The following is a 24,027-nucleotide window of genomic DNA, read 5'->3' on the forward strand; positions in this document are numbered from 1 at the left end:
CTGATTGCTTGCAATAGTTGCTCTGCTGCTAATAGAGGACTTTGCTTTATAAGATGGGCATACTGGCCTCCATGGAGCTGCGGTGTATTATGCAGTGGGTACTCATCACCTGAAAGGGGGAAAATCTAACGGGATCACCATAAATCAGTAATACACTACTGTGTTATAGAGACACTTTGCAAGGTACATACAGGAAAGCTGCAGCCTATTGGAGGAAAAAGCCATGTGTTGAACAGCCCGAATACAGCGATATTGCGCATAGCATTAGATGGCCATCTAGCAGTGTGTGAGTGGAGGCCTCACTGTGTGCGCTGGTGGTGGGACCACAGATGTCAGACAGTGTTTGGTGGACCAATGTGATCTGCATAGGCCTTGGCTGGGCGATCATATTTGAGAGTAACCATCACTGTGACAGTGGGGTGAGGAATAAGTTATGAACAATATGGCTCCATGTACTTACCAGTGTTGGTTTAAAAGGTTTTAAAGGGGAGGGTTCCTTTTGATATTTGCTGGGATTTTTGGATGCCATCAATAAAGTATATTTTGTTATAGCACGTGAAGAGAGGAAGGTTATTTATTTTTGTGGTTACTGTAAATTGTATTACCGGAATCTCTCCTCAGAAGACTGAGTGGTGGTAAAATCTAATCGTTGGCCACCCGATTCTAATTTTTTGTGTATAAAGCTTTACAACCAGTTGCCTGGCAGTCCTCCTGATCCTGTGTCTCTAATACTTTCAGCCATAGACCCTGAACAACAATATGCAGATAAGGTACTCTGACTCAGCTGACTCGGGTGTTACTGGATTAGCCTTATGCTTTTTCCAGGCTTTTAACCCAAACATTACGTATGCCAGAAGATCTACAGGGCTGCCTGGCATCGTTTACAAGGAAATAAATATGGCAGCCTCCATATCCCTCTCACCTCAGGTTCCCTTTAAGGAAGTGCATCAAAGCAATCCTGCAGTGTTATCATTTTATGCAGTGTGATTGGAGGGGTAGCATCCTTACTAGAGAGGTCTCAAAGAGAGAAACCTGGTGGATACATCATTGGAACACACTGAGACCAAAACATCTAAATATAGACATTGCCTTGGTTTGTTATCTGAGCAATGACTGGGAAAACTTAGAGGGTCTGCTCTTTGTCCCGCCTTTCTTCCTGTTTCTGCTTTGTTCTTTTCTTTTTTGCTTATTTTCATTAGTTAGAGAGGGTATACGGTTATAATATGTAATCTATATATATAAGAGTGTGTGTGTGTGTGTGTGTGTGTGTGTGTAGTGTGTGTGTAGTGTGTGAGTGTGTGTGTGTGGTGTGTGTAGTGTGTGTGGTGTGGGTGTGTGTGGTGTGTGTGTGTGGTGTGGGTGTGTGTGGTGTGTGTGTGTGGGGTGTGTGTGTGTGGTGTGGGTGTGTGTGGTGTGTGTGTGTGGGGTGTGTGTGTGTGGTGTGAGTGTGTGTGTGGTGTGAGTGTGTGGTGTGTGTGTGTGTGGTGTGTGTGTGTGTGGTGTGTGTGTTGTGTGTGTGTAGTGTGTGTGTGGTGTGTGTGTGTGTGTGTGGTGTGTGTGTGTGGTGTGTGTGTGTGGTGTGTGTGTGTGGGGTGTGTGTGTGTGGTGTGAGTGTGTGTGTGGTGTGAGTGTGTGTGTGGTGTGTGTGTGTGCGTAGTGTGTGTGGTGTGTGTGAGTGGTGTGTGTGTGGTGTGTGTGTGTGTGTGGTGTGTGTGTGTGGTGTGTGTGTGTGTGGTGTGTGTGTATGTGGTGTGTGTTGTGTGTGTGTGTGTTGTGTGTGTGTGTGGTGTGTGTGAGTGTGGTGTGTGTGTGTGTGGTGTGTGTGTGTGTGTGTGGTGTGTGTGTGTGGTGTGGTGTGTGTGTGTGTGTGTGTGTGTGTGTGTGTGTGTGGTGTGTGTGTGTGGTGTGTGTGTGTGTGTCAGGCTGAAGGAAGAATTAAGCTGGCGGCAGGAGATTGATTGAGACGATTCAGGGGAATTGGCTGCCTGCCTGGATGCTAATACGCGCTGCCCATGGCCCCCTGACAGCGGCTTCCTGCCTCCGCTCCAGCCATGAGCGCCTCCACCAATCAGTGGCTTCCTGCCTCTGCTGCAGCCGGCATCGCCTCCACCAATCAGCGGCTTCCTGCCTCCACCAGTCAGTGCACAGTGAGGCAGGCAAATTCAAATAAAGATATGTGACGTGCCTCCTCGCCAAAGCTCAGCCCCATGATAAACTGCAAGCACTGAGGCGCTGGAAGAGCTGAGGGCGTGGCTCTAGTAGTTAGTAGTTTATTGAGTAATTATCTATATATATATAAAATCGGATGTATGTATGTATGTGTGTGTGTGTGTATGTGTGTGTGTGTGTGTGTGTGTGTGTGTGTGTGTGTGTATGTATGTATGTGCCGCGATCACGTGAAGACGGCTTGACCGATTTGAACAAAACTTGGTATACAGATCCCTTACTACCTGGGATGATATGTTCTGGGGGTCTCGCCTCCCCCCTGCACACCTGGGCGGAGCTACAAACAGCAAATCAGATTTCACCCATTCAAGTCAATGGTAAAAATGTAAAAGGCTGCCATTCTCACAGTAATCAAGCCAGAGTTCCCACACTTGGCACGGTTGGTCACTTGGTGACCGAGGTTACAAATCCTGGAAAAGTGGGCGGAGCATAAAACAGCCAATCAAATTTCAGCCATTCATTTTAAACGGGAAAATGTAAACTGCAGCCATTCTTAGACTGTTAATCGCAAAGGTCTCAAACTTGACACGGTTGGTCACTGGGTGAATGCGATTAAGATTCAAGAAAGTGGGTGGAGCCTACAACAGCCAATGAAAATTCACCTGTTGATTTTCAAGGGGAATATGTAAACTGCTGCCATTCTTACACTGTTAATGGCACAGGCTTCAAACTTGCTACAGTCGGTCATTGGGTGACTGGGGTCCAAATTCACTAAAGGGGCGGGGCCACATACAGCCAATCAGATTTCCTTGGTGGATAAACTGCTTCCATTCACACATTTTTGATGCCAGGAACCTGAAAGCTCACAAACTTGGTCAATGAGTGACTGTGTGTTTAGGTAACAAAAAGTGGGAGCAGCTAAAAACATATTTTACTGGGAAAATATAAACTGCAGCCATTCTTACACTGTTAATGGCAGGGTTCTCAAACTTTGCACAGTTGGTCACTAGGTGAATGAGACTAAGATTTTGGAAGGTGGGTGTAGCCTACAACAGCCAATAACAATTCACCTTTTGATTTTCAAAGGGAATATTTAAGCTGCTACCATTCTCTTATACTGTTAATAGCAGATGCCTCACACCTGGTACAGTTGGTGACTGGGTGATTAGGGTTCAAATTCAGAAAGGGGGCGGAGCCACTAACAGACAGATTTGTTTCTTTTTCAATGGGAATATACAAAGTATTGATACCAAGGACCCCAAAGCTGATAAACTTGATAACTGAGTGACTGTATGTCAAGGTTAGAAAAAGTGGGCAGTGCCAACAACTAAATTTTTTACATAGCAAGGTTCCCAAACTTTACACAATTGGCCACTGGGTGACTGGGATGAATTTTCAGAAATGTGGATGGAGCCTACAACAGCCAATCAAAATTCACCTATTGATTTTCAAGGGGAATATGTACATTGCTGCCATTCATGCACTCTTAATGGCAGAGGCCTAAAATCTGGTACAGTCAGTCACTGGTAGACTGGGGTTTAAATTCTGAACAGGGAGAGGGCCAAAAACAGTCAATCAGATTTGTTTAATTTCAATGGTAAAATGCAATTTATTGATGCCAAAGACCCCAAAGCTCATAAACGTGGTCATTGACTGTATGTCAAGGTTAGAAAAAGTAGGCGGAGCCAAAAAACTAACTTTTTACATGGGAACATGTAAACTGCAGCCATTCTTACACTGTTAATGGCAAGGTTCTCAAACTTCCCACAGTTGGTCACTGGGTGACTAGGATTAATATTCGGAAAAGTAGGTGGAGCCTACAAGAGCCAATCAAAATTCACCCGATTGATTTTCAAGGGAAATATTGAAACTGCAGCCATTCTTACACTGTTAATGGCAGAGGCCTCAAATCTGCTACAGTCGGTCGTTAAGTGTCTGGGCCTCAAATTCAGTAAAGGGGCGGAGCCAAAAACAGATTTCTTTGCTGGATAAACTGCTTCCATTAGCACAATTTTGATGCCAGGAACCCAAAGCTCACAAACTTGGTCATTGAGTAGTGACTGTGTGTCAATGTTACAAAAAGTGAGTTGAGTTAAAAACAGATTTTTCTGGGAATTTGTAAACTGCAGCCTTTCTTGATTTTAATGGCAGGGTTCTCAAACTTTGCACAGCTGGTTACTGGGTGACTGGGATTGATATTCAGAAAAGTGGGTGGAGCCTAAAAATGACAATCAAAAATCACATGTCGCTTTTCAAGGAGAATATTAAAATTGCTGCCATTCTTGCACTGCTAATGGCACAAGCCTCAAACCTGGTACAGTTGGTAATTGGGTCACTGGGGTTCAAATTCAGAAAAGGGGACAGAGCCACAAACAGTGAATCAGATGTGTTTCATTTCATGGGAAAATACAAATTATTGATGCCAAGGACCCCAAAGCTCACAAACTTGGTAATTGAGTGACTGTGCGTCACGGTTGCAAAAAGTGGTTGGAGCCAAAAACAAATTTCACTGGGAAAATGTAAACTGCAGCCCTTCTTGCACTGTTTTTGGCAGGTTTCCCAAACTTTGCCCAGATGGTCACTGAGTGACTGAGATAAATATTCAGGGAAGTGGGTGGAGCCTATAATAGCCAATCAAAATTCACCTGTTGATTTTCAAGGGGAATATTTAAATAGCTGCCATTTTTACACTGTTAATAGCAGATGCCTTGAACCTGCTACAGTTGGTCATTGGGTGACTGGGGTTCAAATGCTGGAGAGGGGGTGAAGCCACAAACAGCCAATCTGATTTGTTTAATTTTTATGGGAATATACAATATATTGATGCCAAGGACCTCAAAGCTCACAAACTTGGTCATTGAGTGTTTGTGTGTTAGGGTTAGAAAAAGTGTGTGAAGCCAACACCAGTCAAATACATACACGGGCAATGCCGGGTCATCAGTGGGTGGAGACAAATAAAAAATTCACTGGGAAGATGTAAACTGCAGCCATTTTTACACTGTTAATGGCAAGGTTTTTAAACTTTGCACAGTTGGTCACTGGGTGACTGGGATTAATATTCAGAAAAGTGGGTGGAGCCTACACAAATGAATCAAACTTCACCTATTGCTTTTCAAGGGAATATTTAATTGCTACCATTCTTGCACTGTTAATGGCACAGGCCTCAAACCTGGTACAGTTGGTCATTGGGCCACTGGGGTTCAAATTCAGAAAAGGGGGTGGAGCCACAAACAGCCAATCAGATGTTTTCATTTCAATGCAAATTATTGATACCAAAGACCGCAAAGCTCAAAAACTTGGTCATTGAGTAATTGTGTGTTAGGGTTAGAAAAAGTATGTGGAGCCAACACCAGCCAAATACATACCCGGGCAACCAGCTAGTACACAATAAAATTAAATTGTATGCATGGGACGTGATTTGTGTGGTTGGGTCTGGAAGCACTAGGGGGTTGGTGCCACCAGGCTGGGCCATACGCATCGTTCCTCCAGGTCCTATATATGTGTCATGTGAGTAATCCAGTTTGGATAGTATTGGTTTATGTGGAGGAGAGAATAATGTAATCACTGCCAGTAGTTTGAATTTAGATGTGCAAAATTATGGTTAAGTTTTATGGTTTGTGATCATTTTTTGTGTGTGATAAATGTATTGCTGTGTATTGTAATGGGGTGTAGATTGACATCAAATTTGCAAAGCTTTATCCCCCTTCATCTGGCAGACGGAATGCTCAACCTAATGCACGAACATCTTTGAAGAGAGGGAGGAGTGTTTCTCTGGCAACAGGGGGTGTGTGCGCTTGGTGGGATTGTATGTCTGGGCGGAGTAGACACGTACATTGCTTGGCAATGCACGCATAATAACAATAACAAGTATGTCCTTCCCGACCTCTGCTCTGCCCTGGTTAAAATAAATCTTAGGCACTCACAAAGGAAATCCTTGTACCCCTCGTCCTTGTTTGTTCTGTCCAGGAAACTCCGAACCGCTCTTAGCCCCTCCTCGTGGGGTATCCTGCTATATAGACTTTCCACATCAATGGTGGCTAATTTAAAGCCTGGTTTCCATGCAACGCTTTTGACAAGATTGATCGTGTCGAGCGTATCGGCCAAATAGGCCGGGAACCCCACGAACAGAAGACGTAGCAGGTGATCGAAGAACCTGGACAGACGCTCCGTCAGAGAGCCACACCCTGAGACGATGGGTCTCCCTGGGGGGCTCTCTGCAGACTTGTGTAGTTTGGGAAGGTGGTACCACACAGGGTGCCGGGGGGACACGGGGAGTAGGTCAACCGCCAATCTCTGTGACATGTACCCTTTTTCAACTCCTCGACTTAACAAAGTACAAAGAGTTGATTGATACTTGTACGTGGGGTTGTTCCCCAATTTTTGGTAAAAATCGGTACTGTTTAGTTGCCTGTAGGCCTCTTTTGTGTAGAAGTCACTCGACATGATTACCACATTCCCCCCTTTGTCCGCCTGTTTGATCACCAGTTTGCGGCGTTGTTTGAGCCACCTGATAGCAGCCTTGTTGGTTTTGCATAGATTATCAGGGGCTCGATTATAACACAGTGCTTTCATGTCTGCAGCGACCTGGTGAAATAACTGATCAACCGGGGAACTGGGGGGAATGGGTATAGGCCGAGTCAACTTACAGGCTCGGAAGTCTCCAGGGTTACCCAAAGACAGGCCCTGTAAGGATGTGTGTTTCCCCTGTATCACAGGAACCTCCCTCCTCCCACAGCTCCTCCAGTATCCGGAGTGCCTCTATTTCGGTGGTGTCCCAATCTACCATGGGACTGAACCCTATTCGCTGATGCCGGGCCTTCATCACTCTGTCCTTGGAGCCCCTTCATCCTCTCCCCACCCCGATAGAGTTGGTTAATCATCATTCTTCTGGTGGTTTCATAGAGGTCAATGAAAAAGTCCACAAAACATATATAACATGTATGTCCACCCTGACCTCTGCTCTGCCCAATATATAACAAGTATGTCCACCCCGACCTCTGCTCTGCCCAATATATAACAAGTATGTCCACCCCGACCTCTGCTCTGCCCAATATATAACAAGTATGTCCACCCCGACCTCTGCTCTGCCCAATATATAACAAGTATGTCCACCCCGACCTCTGCTCTGCCCAATATATAACAAGTATGTCCACCCCGACCTCTGCTCTGCCCAATATAACAAGTATGTCCACCCCGACCTCTGCTCTGCCCAATATATAACAAGTATGTCCACCCTGACCTCTGCTCTGCCCTGCCCAATATATAACAAGTATGCCCACCCCGACCTCTGCTCTGCCCAATATATAACAAGTATGTCCACCCCAACCTCTGCTCTGCCCAATATATAACAAGTATGTCCACCCCGACCTCTGCTCTGCCCAATATATAACAAGTATGTCCACCCCGACCTCTGCTCTGCCCAATATATCAAGGGTATGCCCACCGCGACCTCTGCTCTGCCCAATATATCACAAGTATGCCCACCGCGACCTCTGCTCTGCCCAATATATAACAAGTATGTCTACCCTGACCTCTGCTCTGCTCAATATATAACAAGTATGCCCACCCCGACCTCTGCTCTGCCCAATATATAACAAGTATGTCCACCCTGACCTCTGCCCTGCCCAATATATAACAAGTATGTCCACCCCGACCTCTGCTCTGCCCTGCCCAATATATAACAAGTATGCCCACCCCGACCTCTGCTCTGCCCAATATATCAAGGGTATGCCCTCCGCGACCTCTGCTCTGCCCAATATATCACAAGTATGCCCACCCCGACCTCTGCTCTGCCTGATATATCACAAGTATGCCCACCGCGACCTCTGCTTTGCCCAATATATAACAAGTATGTCCACCACGACCTCTGCTCTGCCCGATATATCACAAGTATGCCCACTGCTACCTCTGCTCTGCCCAATATATAACAAGTATGTCCACCCCGACCTCTGCTCTGCCCAATATATAACAAGTATGTCCACTCCGACCTCTGCTCTGCCCAATATATAACAAGTATGACCACCCCGACCTCTGCCCTGCCCAATATATAACAAGTATGTCCACCCCGACCTCTGCTCTGCCCAATATGTAACAAGTATGTCCACCCCGACCTCTGCTCTGCCCAATATGTAACAAGTATGTCCACCCCGACCTCTGCTCTGCCCAATATATAACAAGTATGTACACTCCGACCTCTGCTCTGCCCAATATATAACAAGTATGTCCACCCCGACCTCTGCTCTGCCCAATATATAACAAGTATGCCCACCCCGACCTCTGCTCTGCCCAATCTATAACAAGTATGTCCACCCCGACCTCTGCACTGCCCAATATATAACAAGTATGTCCACCCCGACCTCTGCTCTGCCCAATATATAACAAGTATGTGCACCCCGACCTCTGCTCTGCCCAATATATAACAAAGTATGTCCACCCCGACCTCTGCTCTGCCCAATATATAACAATAATCACACAATTACCTCTCCCAGCCGTGTGATCCCTCTATAATCTATATCCGTGGAACTTCTTTTCCTGGTAATACATCACTTCCTGTGGTTGTGATTGCCATCTAGTGGTGAATAGACTAACTGCAGCCTCTGTGTGTGTGGAATCACCTACACTAAACCATCTAATACAGGCTTTCTCAACCAGGGTTCCTTGAGGACTCTGCAGGGGTTCCTTGGCATTTTATCCCATCGTGGGGGAAGTATTATAGAGCACACTATAATAGGTGGTACTGTAACAAGAAGCACTAAATTGGGGGGTCAGGAGACAGTATAATGAGTGGCAGTGTAATAGGAGATAGTGAAATTAGCAGCCTAACCTACTTAATGACCATGCCTCCTGAAAAATAAATGTAGGGGTTCCGCGAGATCAAAAAATTGTTTGCAGGAGTTCCTTAAGATCCAAACGTTATTTACAGGGTTCCTCCAAGGTAAAAAGGTTGAGAAAGGCTGATCTAATACAATAAGAATTTAATTTTAATTTTTTGTCTGTCACTGAACAACATAATCTACAGATGATGTATCATGTTTTGTAATAATTATTAATCATATTTATGTTATTATTATTATTATTATTATTAGCCCCCAGGTAGTTGCTGGACATGCAGAGGCGTAGCTAGGGTTCTGAACGCCCGGGGACAAAGCCAGTTTCTGCGCCCCCCAACCCTTCGGGAGAAAACGGTCGTGGTCATATACCAAAATATGGGCGTGGTCAAGGAGGCCGCCATGCATGTAGCTAGGGAGCCCACCCTGTAAGTAGCCAGAAAGCCCCTCCTTTAGGTAGCTAAAGAGTTCCACTATTTAGGTAGCCCATAAGGCCCTCCCCATTTTGGTAGACCAAGAGTAAGGTAGCAGGTGGGGGGAGCACATGCAGATGGAGCTGTTACACCCACCTCTCCGATTCACGTGCCGCATACAGGGCCGGCCCGCTCATGAGGCGGGGTGAAACTTTTGCCTCAGGCGGCACATTTCTAGGGGCGGCATCCGCCCGTCGGTGGGTGCGGGGAGCCGGCCACCGAGCTGGAGGGGTAGCGGGCAGGACGGGGGTATTGGGCCTAGCGGCGGGGAGGGGGGTCGGACCCCCCCTCCCTCGCCTGGGTCCCCCGTCCTCCGCTCCCCTCCAGCCTTAAATAGATCAGAAGCGCTACTCGTAAGAGGCAGTGGGCGGGGAGGACTCACCTCTTCCTCGATCCAGTGTGCGCTCCACTGACGTCACTACGTCACTTCCTGCAACGCCGCCCACTGTATTGTAAGTGGACGGCGTTGCAGGAAGTGACATCAGTGGAGAGGGGGGGGGGGGGGGGAGGGATGGCGGCAGCAATAATTTTTTTTAAAATTTGCCTCAGGCGGCAAAAAGCAAAAAGTCTAGGGCCGGCCCTGGCCGCATATACTTAGGCAGATTTGTACTTTTCATTTTCCTAGTTCCAGCTTTACCAGCCACCCCTCCAGAATCTAAAGGTTCCTATCAATGATACAATCTTTATTGTACAATCTTACCCTTTCTTTGTATGTGGAGGGACTACCTAAAGTATCCATTCAAGGTATATTCATTCAGTTACTCTTCTACTATATAGAAGTCTAAGATTGTACAATCTAAATTGTATCATAGATAGTCAACTTAACAGTGTACACACGCTCCATAACTATCGCCCATAGGGATTGGGACTAGGGATACAGTTCTGACTACAAGCTCATATCAATGCATCACTTGGGGCAGAGAGAAGATGAAGCAGTGTAATATGCAATGGCCTACAGGCAGATGGGGTGATGTACAGTGCTTCAGAAGATGTCAGTGCTATATAAATACATAATAGTAATATTGTAGGGTATTAGACTATGACTATGGTAGGATTAGATTGTGAGACCCTCTGGGGACAGTCAGTGACATGACTATGTACTCTGTAAAGTGCTGCTGAAGTGGTCAGTGCTATATAAATACATAATAGTAATATAGTAGGACATTAGACTATGACTATGGTAGAGATTAGATTGTGAGCTCCTCTGAGGACAGTCAGTGACATGACTATGTACTCTGTAAAGTGCTGCAGGAGATGTCAGTGCTATATAAATACATAATAATAATATGGTTGGACATTAGACTATGACTATGGTAGGGATTAGATTGTGAGCTCCTCTGAGGACAGTCAGTGACATGACTATGTACTCTGTACAGTGCTGCAGAAGATGGCAGTGCTATATAAATACATAATAATAATATGGTTGGACATTAGACTATGACTATGGTAGGATTAGATTGTGAACTCCTCTGAGAACAGTCAGTGAGATGACTATATACTCTGTAAAGTGCTGCAGAAGATTTTAGCGCTACATAAACAATACACAATGATGATGATGATGATAATAGTATAAAGGTGGCCATACATCAGGCGACTTGGTGGCTGATCGACCATCCAATTCGAGTATTACAATCAGATAGTATGAAAATCGATGACGCCAAGACCATGCCTGATTGATGCGAACACTTTTGAGCCGAAATTGGTCACGTGTATTGATGGAACATGCTGCAAGATGTCGGGCCGACTTGCTTGATTGGGTGTGACGTGGGAACAGTGTGCAATATTGGGATGAGCAAAGAACACGATGGAACCCCTGGCGCTGTCCCCCTTATTGTAAAATGTCTCCCTGGGGCAGTATACTTTAGCTGCCCATCGCTGGCTCCATCCGCGTACATGCGCCCCATATGATTGGCAGAGTAACGGTAATAGTATGTGTGACGTCATACAAGTACGTATATACCGGCAATTGGCCTGTGGGCTATGGGCAGGTAACAGAGCTCTCTCCAATCAGAGAAAGAGCTGTCTCTTGGTCGATCTTCCCATACACCGTCTGATGTATGGGCACCTTAAGTGGTTAACAGAATGTGGCGCTGTGCACCAATACTCATGCATTTAGCTTGCTGTGTGATGTATGTATAGGATGAGAGGTATGTAGCATTACTGTACATGCCAAAACTCCAGCCTGACAGGAATGCTGTTTGCTCAGCTAGTGTGCAGGACTGACCCAGGACTCCACAGACAGGGGAGAGTGTAACAGCAGCATGATACTGAAGAAATCTAGCCTGGCAGCTGAGCTGAGGGAGAGCGAGGTGCACACAAGCCAGAAGTAGAGCCTCTATACACACAGTGTGCCGCTACGTATATGCTGCTACACAGATTCATCTCTGCACAGTCCCCTCTCCCGTATAGCTACCTAACTGTCTCCATCCACAGCTTCCTGTCTTGAATTTCCCAGTCTTCACTGCTCAGCCCCGCCCCTAGAGAGAGGAGGAGAGGGGAGGGGGTGCTCACAGGAGACGCAGAGAGACTGGAAAAGTATGACTGCGGAGACAAATGACACAGTCCCTCCGCTCAGGCTTTTGCCAGCTCTGCATCTGAAGGAGGAATATGCGCCCTTAGGGAGCCAGCTCCAGGGGGCACGTGACCTACCCCGCCCACCCCAAGCTACGCCCGTGTGGACATGTGAAGGAGCCATATGAATGTGGCTCCATAGTTACAGTGAATCAGCTCATTTCAGCGCTGCGCTGATCATAGCTCCCAACCATAGGTGATTTTACATTGTTTGAAGAGGAAGCCGGAGACATCATCAGATTCAGATAGAGCTGTATTTGAGTACAGGGAAAGTATAGTCTCAAGTATCTCCCCTTCAAATCCAAACGTTATCATCACGGCCTCCATAAATCCCCAATGTATCCTGCCAAAGGCCTTCTCCTGTCACCATCCGCATCTGCTGGTAACATCATGAACTATTGTAATGAACTTCCACTGTCTCACCAGCAGATGTCCTCACTCTCTTCAGGGATTATGCAGCCTGAACTGCTCTCTGCCCACCAGCAGAGGTCTCTCCTACAAGAACTGTTCCATTGCCGCCTGCTAATGAGGGCAGGTCTGAGATAATCTGGACATCTGACCTCCCAGCACACAATATAATCAGCTTCAGCAGACCAGTCCACTGCTAGTTCATCAAGCCTGTTTTCTGGTCCTGGTTCCTGTGTTCTAGCCCTTCCTGCCTTGCTCCTGTTTCCTGCATCCCTGTTACCTGCTATGTATGACCTTTTGCTATTCCCTGACTAATCTTTTGCCTAGCGATTATATCACTGTATGATTCTCTGGTTTGCCCTTGCTTGTATGACTATCTGTTGCCTATCGATATCTGGTTCAGTTGCCTTGTATGTATACAGTGGGGTCCGAAAGTTTGGGCAACCTTGTTAATCGTCATGATTTTCCTGTATAAATCGTTGGTTGTTATGATAAAAAATGTCAGTTAAATATATCATATAGAAGACACACACAGTGATATTTGAGAAGTGAGATGAAGTTTATTCGATTTACATAAAGTGTGCAATAATTGTTTAAATAAAATTAGGCAGATGCATAGATTTGGGCACTGTTGTCATTTTATTGATTCCAAAACCTTTAGAACTAATTATTGGAACTCAAATTGGCTTGGCAAGCTCAGTGACCGCTGACCTACATACACAGGTGAATCCAAATATGAGAAGAGTATTTAAGGGGGTCAAATGTAAGTTTCCGTCCTCTTTTAATTTTCTCTGAAGAGTAACAACATGGGGGTCTCAAAACAACTCTCAAATGACCTGAAGACAAGAGACTGTCTACTGCCACACTCCTTTACAGGTTGATATGTGATATCTTGGGAACAAGCAGTGACACAGCAGTGGCACGGGGGTCCCCCTTCTTTACCCTACAAATGGGGGGATTGTAGGAGGCGTGGCTGGGGGGATATTCAGCACGAAATGTAATGAATGAGGGGTGCATCTTTCTGCCCAGATCTCTGGTGAGAAGCAGGGATTCTCTATCCTCCACTGCTAATTCTCCCCATACTTTCCCACCGGGTTGACAGAATAATACAAATACCCACAATGCCTCTGGCTGAGCTAGCTTCCTGCTACACAGCAACAGCACCCATAAGAGCAAGAGTACAAAATCATTCTACATGGGCACAAATATGGATCTATTTATCCAGGAAAAGGAGTAACATTTGTTATTTTGACTTTATTTTTCTCAGCTTCAACCCTATTATAAAAGATCAGCCAACGATACACAAACAAAAATGAAAGGTGTTCATATACGTCTTCTTGCGACTGTAAAACAAAGACACAGAAATGCAGGGAGAGGGGAAGCTCCTTCAATCAGTTCAGTCTGGAGGAATGGGAACTTCAAATATTACCACTTCTGAAGCTCATAGTAGGCAAATAATAATGTTATACAGTATATACTGTATACACACACACACACACACACACACACACACACACACACATTTCCTGGAATCTCACATTCTTATTTTAAGGGGGTTGAATTCTGACTCTATGTTGTACAAAGCAGCCATATCAGTGTGGCATAAAATGTGACTCAGTCAGCTCCCAACAAAAACAAATAAGTATCTTTCCAGCACTCTTGTTATTAGGAGTGTTTGATAAGCCATATAAAAATGTTTTGGCTTCTATTTACTCTTCAGGAGAGCCGTGGCTGCATGTGACTGCAGAACCTACCTCATTTGCATAGATAGAGCTCTTGGTTTATTAACCCTTTCAGTGGAAAATATAGAAAGTGAATGCAGGCAAGTTCTAACAAGGCTTGATACTATGGCCTCGATTCACAAAGCGGTGATAACCCAGTTATCACGCCTAAAAGACTTTAGGCGTGATGACCTTTTCACCACTGAGTTATCACCGATTTTTCCTGCTCTTCGCGCGAAGTTACCGCGCGTAAGCGCGTTCGCGCGTACGCGCGTGAGAGCGCGCGCAAAGTCCCATAGGGCTTAATGGGAGCTTCGCGCGAAGCGTCGGGTGTTGCGCGCGGCAACTTCGCGCGAGTTTCTACTTATCATGCCTAAAGTGACTTTAGGCGTGATAAGGGCCTTTTCACCACGGTGCTAACACTTTGCACCGCTTGGTGAATCGAGCCCTATATGTACCCATGCTTACCTCATCATGTCACCTCAGTTCAGGGACTTTAACACTTTAAAAATCAATATACTAAGTAGCATGAAGAGATTGTGAGGAAATATGCTTCCATTTGCTTCAAAAAATACAATAAAAAAAGAAAAATAGAACAAAGTATATCAGAACACTTATGGCCAAGACATTCCCTCACTGAAGAGAAGTGTCTGATAAGCAGTAGCTTACACCAAAACCATTTCCCACACTTGTCTCATGAATAGAGCTACTCACCTGAGATCTTTCATGTTTAACAAGGTTTGTTTTCCGTACAAAACATTTCCCACACTCAGTACATGAATGTAACCTGCTAGTAGTGTGAGATCTCTCATGCTTGAGAAGATGTGATTTATACCCAAAACTTTTCCTACACTCAGCACATGAATAGGGCTTCTCACCAGTGTGAGATCGCCCATGCCTAACAAGAATTGATTTCTGTGTAAAACATTTCCCACACTCAGCACATGAATAGGGCTTCTCACCAGTGTGAGTTCTCTCATGCTTAACAATTTCTGATTTACTTCCAAAACGTTTACCACAATCAGAACATGCATAGGGCTTCGCACCAGTGTGAGACTTCTCATGTGTAAGACATAATGGGCTTGATTTACAAAACGGTGCTAACTTTAGCACTGGCCCTTAGCACGTCTAAACTCAGTTGAAATGTGAGAAGTAGTGATCGTGTGCAAAGTACCGCACGCAAAGTTTTGCGCGCGCTCTGCGCGAAGTGCCCATTAAAGCCTATGGGACTTAGCACGCGCATAGAACTTTGCGCGCGTAAAACTTTGCGCGCGATCTGATTGAGAAATCCGGTGCTAACCTACTTAGCACCCTAATTAGCGCGCCTTAAGACTTTAGACGTGCTAAGTAGGTTAGCACCTCTTAGTAAATCAAGCCCAATGAATTCTGTGTAAAACTTTTCCCACACTCGGCACATGAATATGACTTTTCACCAGTGTGAGATCTCTCATAATTGACAAGGTTTGATTTACACCTAAAACATTTTTAAAATTCAGCACATGAATAGGGCACCTTACCACTATGGGATCTCTGATGTTTGACAAGGTCTGATTTACACCCAAAACATTTCCCACACTCAGCACATGAAAAGGGTCTCTCACCAGTGTGAGATCGCTCATGACTGACTAGATTTGATTTTTGTGCAAAACATTTCCCACACTAAGAACATGAAAAGGGCCTCTCACCAGAGTGAGATCGCTTATGACTAACTAGAGTTGATTTCTGTGCAAAACATTTCCCACACTCAGCACATGAATAGGGCTTCTCACCAGTGTGAGATCGCTCATGACTAACAAGAGTTGATTTCTGTGTAAAACTTTTCCCACACTCAGCACATGAGTAGGGCCGCTCACCAGTGTGAGATCTCTCATGTCGGACAAGGTCTAATTTCTGTATAAAACATTTCCCACACTCAGCACAAGAATATGGCTTCTCACCAGTGTGAGATCTCTCATGTATGACAAGGTTTGATTTACCCACAAAACATTTCCCACACTCAGCACATGAATAGGGTTTCTCACCAGAATGAAATCTCTCATGACTGACAAGATATGATTTCTGAAGAAAACATTTCCCACACTCAGCACATGAATAGGGTTTCTCACCAGTGTGAGATCTCTCATGTCTGACAAGCTGTGATTTCCATGCATAACATTTCCCACACATGAAACAGAAAAAAGACCCTCCAGGAGGGGGAGAGCTGTGCTGGATATGAGGCCCCTCGGGGTTAGACAGGTGAGGGGAGTCTGGGGGAATATTTGGGGTAACCAGGATATCTGCAGGAGACTCTTGTCCAGTGACATCATCATCCGTTGTACAGTCTGTGGATACAGAGAGACGAGTCTCTGAGAGGTTCCTGATGCCGGGACTCCGCCCTGCAAATAGAGAAACATCATCACTTCCTGTTAGAGAATTCTGAGGGGAGGAGCAATTATCATTAGGGAGGGTCAGTGAGCTGCTGATAATTCAAAGTTTATGCAGATTAACAATGGACCAAATGCAACAGCTGCATACATTTGCATATAATTAATATACTAGTGTTCTCCCCAGAATTTTTTTCCAGCCGGGTGGCATGAAAATGTAGCCGGGTGGGATATTAAGGTCATGATGGTCGGGAAAGGAGGGTGATGGTGTCTGCTACTATTAGGTAAGAATGGACAGGGAGGATCATGCTGGGTGCTGCTCGCTGGGGAGGAGAGTAGGTGGATCGCGCTGGGTGTTGGTGAGGTAATCATGTTAGGCACCGCTGATAGGGGTATAGGATTACACTAAATGATGCTAATGGATTCCGAGGCATCTTGCACTGAGTGTAGCTGTTGCGAGGGGCAATCCGATAAGAGTGCTGCCAAAGCTGGAATAATACCAGACAGGGCTGTAGACTGAGTGACTAATTTAGGCCCAAAACCACACATCCCCACAGACTGTTCTGTTATGTCATTCAAAAAGTCTCACAATAGTCTTGGCTGACATAGTGGTAGTAAGCCCAGTGTAGACATGCTTGTTTGTCTTGCTAAACAGCATGCACTACAAAGATAAAATAAAAGTGCTTGGGTTTTCTGCTGTGGCTTCTCCCCTTAAACAAAGTCAAGCACTGGTAAGCAGACATACATATATTCAGGAAATGCAGTATATAGAGGGGGTGGAGTAGAAAAAGTAAATACAAACTGAAGGGAAGAGGAGTAGGTGTGTCTGGGAGGGGGATAGATTTGTCTTTGAGGGACAGAGAGAGTTTGTGTGAAAAGGATTGGGAAAGGGGAAAGAAAAAAAAAAAGAGGGAGAAAGTGTGTCAGACAGAGGGAAATGTTGTAGAGGGAGAGACATATGCAGGAATGAAAATGTTTGTGAGTGCACAGCACACTGCAGGAAGTCTGCAGACTGATTTCCAGAACAGCTAGACTTACTATGTAACGTCTCCGTCTGGGGCAGAGCAGTGGGGGAAGGGAAGCAGTTGTAGCTGTAAAGTTGTCTAAATAATACCGGTCTCTAGCACAGAGACAGCAGCTGACCAGAAGGATTCCATTGCTTGGGGACCATTACTGCTATCAGATAACCATCTGCCCTGCTGTTACTCTCCCTAGCATGAACGAGCGCTGCTCCACACGGACCTCTGATCAGGTGAGGCTGGAGCACAAGCTGGGAAGACAGGAGGAGGAGAGCCCGTCCTCTGCATGACAGGCAGATCAGCGACTCACCATAGGGAACACAGGAAGCCCACGTTCTCTCGGCTCTTTCTCTGTGTGCTGAGCTTCTCCTTCAAAGCTCCCGCGGTCTGGCTTGTAATGTCAGGAGCTGAGGAGGAGGGCGGAGATTGTGTCAGAGTGACAGCGGCCAGCTCCAATGCCACAGCCGCTGCGCACTGTGCTGGATGAGTGTGGAGGACTCAGAGGACGGCAAATATGATTCGTGATCACAGCAGCCGGGCGGGGACTGACCACCAGCCGGGCGCTCCGCCCAGTTAAAAGGCTCTAGGGAGAACACTGATACTATTTGTACCATCTCACAGTTATTTGCCTGCCAGGGCTGGTTCACACTAGATTTGGAAAATGTAAATTGCAGCCAGCTATCGCAATTGTGAATCATAATAATAATAATAATAACACTAGGTGTGAGACCTGCCCTTATATCTTGTGCACAAGCCAAATACAAATACCAAACTCACAGAAATATCATTAAATACCAGACCAATTTTCCTGTGAGTCATCTAATGCTGTATACATGATACGCTGCATGAAATGCCCCTCAAGAGGAATCTATATAGGAGAAACAGGACAAAAACTACGCACAAGAATGAACCATCACCGCTTTAAAATGAATGAGGGTAAAATGGACACACTGGTTGGCCAACACTTCTGTGAACCAGGACACAGATCTAAAAGTACTTGTTCGTAAGGGTAACTTCAAAAATGACCAATCAAGAAAGATTTCTGAGTACTAATTTATGAAGATGTTTAAGACATTAACAGAAGGGTTAAATTGTGGAATGGGATTCATGACTCCTTATGTAACATGATTGACTTGGCTTCATGATCTTCAGAAACCAGCTAGATTTCATGTGTTCTTGCATGAGCTCACTGTCTCCAGCCTGCTGATCACATGACATCTAACTGCTAAACCGCAACCAGCACAACTGCCATCTTCATGTTTGCTATTTCCCTGTGTTTTACTTCAGCTTACATCTGGAAATATGTCTGAAGAAGGGGACTAGATCCCAGAAAGCTTACATCATTTAACTCTATCAGTTAGCCATTAAAAGGTATTACTTTCACAAGACTGTTTTTTTCTACCTACATAATATGATTGTGAATCATGAAATTTTAGGTAATTTTTGACAGTTGCAATTCATGATTCCTATTCTACAGAACGAGAATCTCATCCTGATTGCGAGCACAATGCTGCATGTGGCATGTTTGTGATGTATGCACATTACAAGCGATGCAGTGAGGATGATCCCATAGGGGTACTTTTGTCAAAGCGCATTACCGATTACCAGTGAGCCAAAAAACACTGAAACGCTCACCAAATGCACCCGAGTGTGAAAGAGCCCTCACTGACCATCACTAGTTATCAGCCTGACAGAGAACTGCAGAAGGTTGTGCTCATTACAGTCGGCAAGTCACATGACTATAGTAAGCAAACCTTGGTGCTGTGACTCTAAAAATGACCCAGCCTCTGTGCAGCCTGTAACCACCCACTGCTCAACAATGGGAGTGTGACTCCGCCTCTGTGCAGCCTGTAACCACGCACTGCTCAACAATGGCAGTGTGACTCCGCCTCTGTGCAGCCTGTAACCACCCACTGCTCAACAATGGCAGTGTGACTCCGCCTCTGTGCAGCCTGTAACCACTCAGTGCTCAACTATGGGAGTGTGACCCAGACTCTGTGCAGCCTGTACTCACCCACTGCTCAACAATGGGAGTGTGACTCCGCCTCTGTGCAGCCTGTAACCACCCAGTGCTCAACAATTGGAGTGTGACTCCACCTCTGTGCAGCCAGTAACCGCCCACTGCTCAACAATGGGAGTGTGACTCTGCCTCTGTGCAGCCTGTAACCACCCACTGCTCAACAATGGGAGTGTGACTCTGCCTCTGTGCAGCCTATCACCACCCACTGCTCAACAATGGGAGTGTGACTTCGCCTCTGTGCAGCCTGTAACCACTCAGTGCTCAACAATGGGAGTGTGACTCCGCCTCTGTGCAGCCTGTAACCACCCACTGCTCAACAATAGGAGTGTGACTCCGCCTCTGTGCAGCCTGTAACCACCCACTGCTCAACAATGGGAGAGTGACTCCGCCTCTGTGCAGCCTGTAACCACCCACTGCTCAACAATGGCAGTGTGACTCCGCCTCTGTGCAGCCTGTAACCACCCACTGCTCAACAATGGGAGTGTGACTCTGCCTCTGTGCAGCCTGTCACCACCCATTGCTCAACAATGGGAGTGTGACTCCGCCTCTGTGCAGCCTGTAACCACCCACTGCTCAACAATGTGAGTTTGACTCCGCCTCTGTGCAGTATGTAACCACCCACTGCTCAACAATGTGAGTGTGACTCCGCCTCTGTGCAGCCTGTAACCACCCACTGCTCAACAATGGGAGTGTGACTCCGCCTCTGTGCAGCCTGTCACCATCCACTGCTCAACAATGGCAGTGTGACTCCGCCTCTGTGCAGCCTGTAACCAACACTGCTCAACAATGGGAGAGTGACTCCGCCTCTGTGCAGCCTGTAACCACCGACTGCTCAACAATGGGAGTGTGAGCCAGCCTCTGTGCAGCCTGTAACCACCCACTTCTCAACAATGGGAGTGTGACTCCGCCTCTGTGCAGCCTGTAACCACCCAGTGCTCAACAATTGGAGGGTGACCCCGCCTCTATGCAGCCTGTAACCACCCACTGCTCAGCAATGGGAGTCTGACTCCGCCTCAGTGCAGCCTGTCACCACCCACTGCTCAACAATGTGAGTGTGACTCCGCCTCTGTGCAGCCTGTAACCACCCACTGCTCAACAATGGGAGTGTGACTCCGCCTCTGTGCAGCATGTAACCACCCACTGCTCAACAATGTGAGTATGACTCCGCCTCAGTGCAGCCTGTCACCACCCACTGCTCGACAATGTGAGTGTGACTCCGCCTCTGTGCAGCCTGTCACCACCCACTGCTCAACAATGGGAGTGTGACTCTGCCTCTGTGCAGCCTGTAACCACCCACTGCTCAACAATGGGAGTGTGACTCTGCCTCTGTGCAGCCTATCACCACCCACTGCTCAACAATGGGAGTGTGACTTCGCCTCTGTGCAGCCTGTAACCACTCAGTGCTCAACAATGGGAGTGTGACTCCGCCTCTGTGCAGCCTGTAACCACCCACTGCTCAACAATAGGAGTGTGACTCCGCCTCTGTGCAGCCTGTAACCACCCACTGCTCAACAATGGGAGAGTGACTCCGCCTCTGTGCAGCCTGTAACCACCCACTGCTCAACAATGGCAGTGTGACTCCGCCTCTGTGCAGCCTGTAACCACCCACTGCTCAACAATGGGAGTGTGACTCTGCCTCTGTGCAGCCTGTCACCACCCATTGCTCAACAATGGGAGTGTGACTCCGCCTCTGTGCAGCCTGTAACCACCCACTGCTCAACAATGTGAGTTTGACTCCGCCTCTGTGCAGTATGTAACCACCCACTGCTCAACAATGTGAGTGTGACTCCGCCTCTGTGCAGCCTGTAACCACCCACTGCTCAACAATGGGAGTGTGACTCCGCCTCTGTGCAGCCTGTCACCATCCACTGCTCAACAATGGCAGTGTGACTCCGCCTCTGTGCAGCCTGTAACCAACACTGCTCAACAATGGGAGAGTGACTCCGCCTCTGTGCAGCCTGTAACCACCGACTGCTCAACAATGGGAGTGTGAGCCAGCCTCTGTGCAGCCTGTAACCACCCACTTCTCAACAATGGGAGTGTGACTCCGCCTCTGTGCAGCCTGTAACCACCCAGTGCTCAACAATTGGAGGGTGACCCCGCCTCTATGCAGCCTGTAACCACCCACTGCTCAGCAATGGGAGTCTGACTCCGCCTCAGTGCAGCCTGTCACCACCCACTGCTCAACAATGTGAGTGTGACTCCGCCTCTGTGCAGCCTGTAACCACCCACTGCTCAACAATGGGAGTGTGACTCCGCCTCTGTGCAGCATGTAACCACCCACTGCTCAACAATGTGAGTATGACTCCGCCTCAGTGCAGCCTGTCACCACCCACTGCTCGACAATGTGAGTGTGACTCCGCCTCTGTGCAGCCTGTCACCACCCACTGCTCAACAATGGGAGTGTGACTCTGCCTCTGTGCAGCCTGTCACCACCCATTGCTCAACAATGGGAGTGCGACTCCGCCTCTGTGCAGCCTGTAACCACCCACTGCTCAACAATGTGAGTTTGACTCCGCCTCTGTGCAGTATGTAACCACCCACTGCTCAACAATGTGAGTGTGACTCCGCCTCTGTGCAGCCTGTCACCACCCATTGCTCAACAATGGGAGTGTGACTCCGCCTCTGTGCTGCCTGTCACCACCCATTGCTCAACAATGTGAGTTTGACTCCGCCTCTGTGCAGTATGTAACCACCCACTGCTCAACAATGTGAGTGTGACTCCGCCTCTGTGCAGCCTGTAACCATCCACTGCTCAACAATGGGAGTGTGACTCTGCCTCTGTGCAGCCTGTAACCACCCACTGCTCAACAATGGGAGTGTGACTCTGCCTCTGTGCAGCCTGTAACCATCCACTGCTCAACAATGGGAGTGTGACTCTGCCTCTGTGCATCCTGTAACCATCCACTGCTCAACAATAGGAGTGTGACCGCGCCTCTGTGCAGACTGTCACCACCCATTGCTCAACAATGTGAGTGTGACTCCGCCTCTGTGCAGCCTGTCACCACCCACTGCTCAATAATGGGAGTGTGACTCCGCCTCTGTGCAGCCTGTAACCACCCACTGCTCAACAATGGGAGTATGACTCCGCCTCTGTGCAGCCTGTCACCACCCATTGCTCAACAATGGGAGTGTGACTCTCCCTCTGTGCAGCCTGTCACCACCCATTGCTCAACAATGGGAGTGTGACTCTCCCTCTGTGCAGCCTGTCACCACCCACTGCTCAACAATGGGAGTGTGACTCCGCTTCTGTGCAGCCTGTCATCATCCACTGCTCAACAATGGCAGTGTGACTCCGCCTCTGTGCAGCCTGTATCCATCCACTGCGCAACAATGGGCGTGTGACTCTGCCTCTGTGCAGCCTGTAACCACCCACTGCTCAACAATGGGAGTGTGACTCCGCCTCTGTGCAGCCTGTAACCATCCACTGCTCAACAATAGCAGTGTGACTCCGCCTCTGTGCAGCCTGTCACCACCCACTGCTCAACAATGGGAGTGTGACTCCGCCTATGTGCAGCCTGTAACCACCCAGTGCTCAACAATTGGAGTGTGACCCCGCCTCTATGCAGCCTGTAACCACCCACTGCTCAGCAATGGAAGTGTGACTCCGCCTCAGTGCAGCCTGTCACCACCCACTGCTCAACAATGTGAGTGTGACTCCGCCTCTGTGCAGCCTGTAACCACCCACTGCTCAACAATGGGAGTGTGACTCCGCCTCTGTGCAGCCTGTCACCATCCACTGCTCAACAATGGCAGTGTGACTCCGCCTCTGTGCAGCCTGTATCCATCCACTGCTCAACAATGGGAGTGTGACTCCGCCTCTGTGCAGCCTGTAACCACCCACTGCTCAACAATGGGAGTGTGACTCCGCCTCTGTGCAGCCTGTAACCATCCACTGCTCAACAATAGCAGTGTGACTCCGCCTCTGTGCAGCCTGTCACCACCCACTGCTCAACAATGGGAGTGTGACTCCGCCTATGTGCAGCCTGTAACCACCCAGTACTCAACAATTGGAGTGTGACCCCGCCTCAATGCAGCCTGTAACCACCCACTGCTCAACAATGGGAGTGTGACTCCGCCTCTGTGCAGCCTGTAACCACCCACTGCTCAACAATGGGAGTGTGACTCCGCCTCTGTGCAGCATGTAACCACCCACTGCTCAACAATGTGAGTGTGACTCAGCCACTGTGCAGCCTGTCACCACCCATTGCTCAACAATGGGAGTGTGACTCCGCCTCTGTGCAGCCTGTAACCACCCACTGCTCAACAATGGGAGTGTGACTCCGCCTCAGTGCAGCCTGTCACCACCCATTGCTCAACAATGGGAGTGTGACTCCGCCTCTGTGCAGCCTGTAACCACCCACTGCTCAACAATGGGAGTGTGACTCCGCCTCTGTGCAGCCTGTCACCACCCATTGCTCAACAATGGGAGTGTGACTCCGCCTCTGTACTCTGCCTC

General features: G+C 47.5%; 1 protein-coding gene and 1 pseudogene across 1 annotated transcript in view; both read right to left on the reverse strand.

Moving 5' to 3' along the window:
• The window catches only part of LOC137537206 (zinc finger protein 91-like), a 69,785-nt gene extending 61,087 nt beyond the window's left edge, over positions 1-8,698 (reverse strand). Inside the window, exon 1 of the mRNA XM_068259312.1 lies at positions 8,646-8,698. The gene's annotated coding sequence lies outside the window, so the exon portion shown is untranslated. The remainder of the gene's footprint in view (positions 1-8,645) is intronic.
• Positions 8,699-14,383: 5,685 nt separating this feature from the next.
• LOC137537207 (uncharacterized) overlaps positions 14,384-24,027 on the reverse strand; it is a 76,848-nt pseudogene continuing 67,204 nt past the window's right edge.

The sequence above is a fragment of the Hyperolius riggenbachi genome, chromosome 10 (assembly GCF_040937935.1).
Source record: "Hyperolius riggenbachi isolate aHypRig1 chromosome 10, aHypRig1.pri, whole genome shotgun sequence".
Taxonomy (NCBI): Eukaryota; Metazoa; Chordata; class Amphibia; order Anura; family Hyperoliidae; genus Hyperolius; species Hyperolius riggenbachi.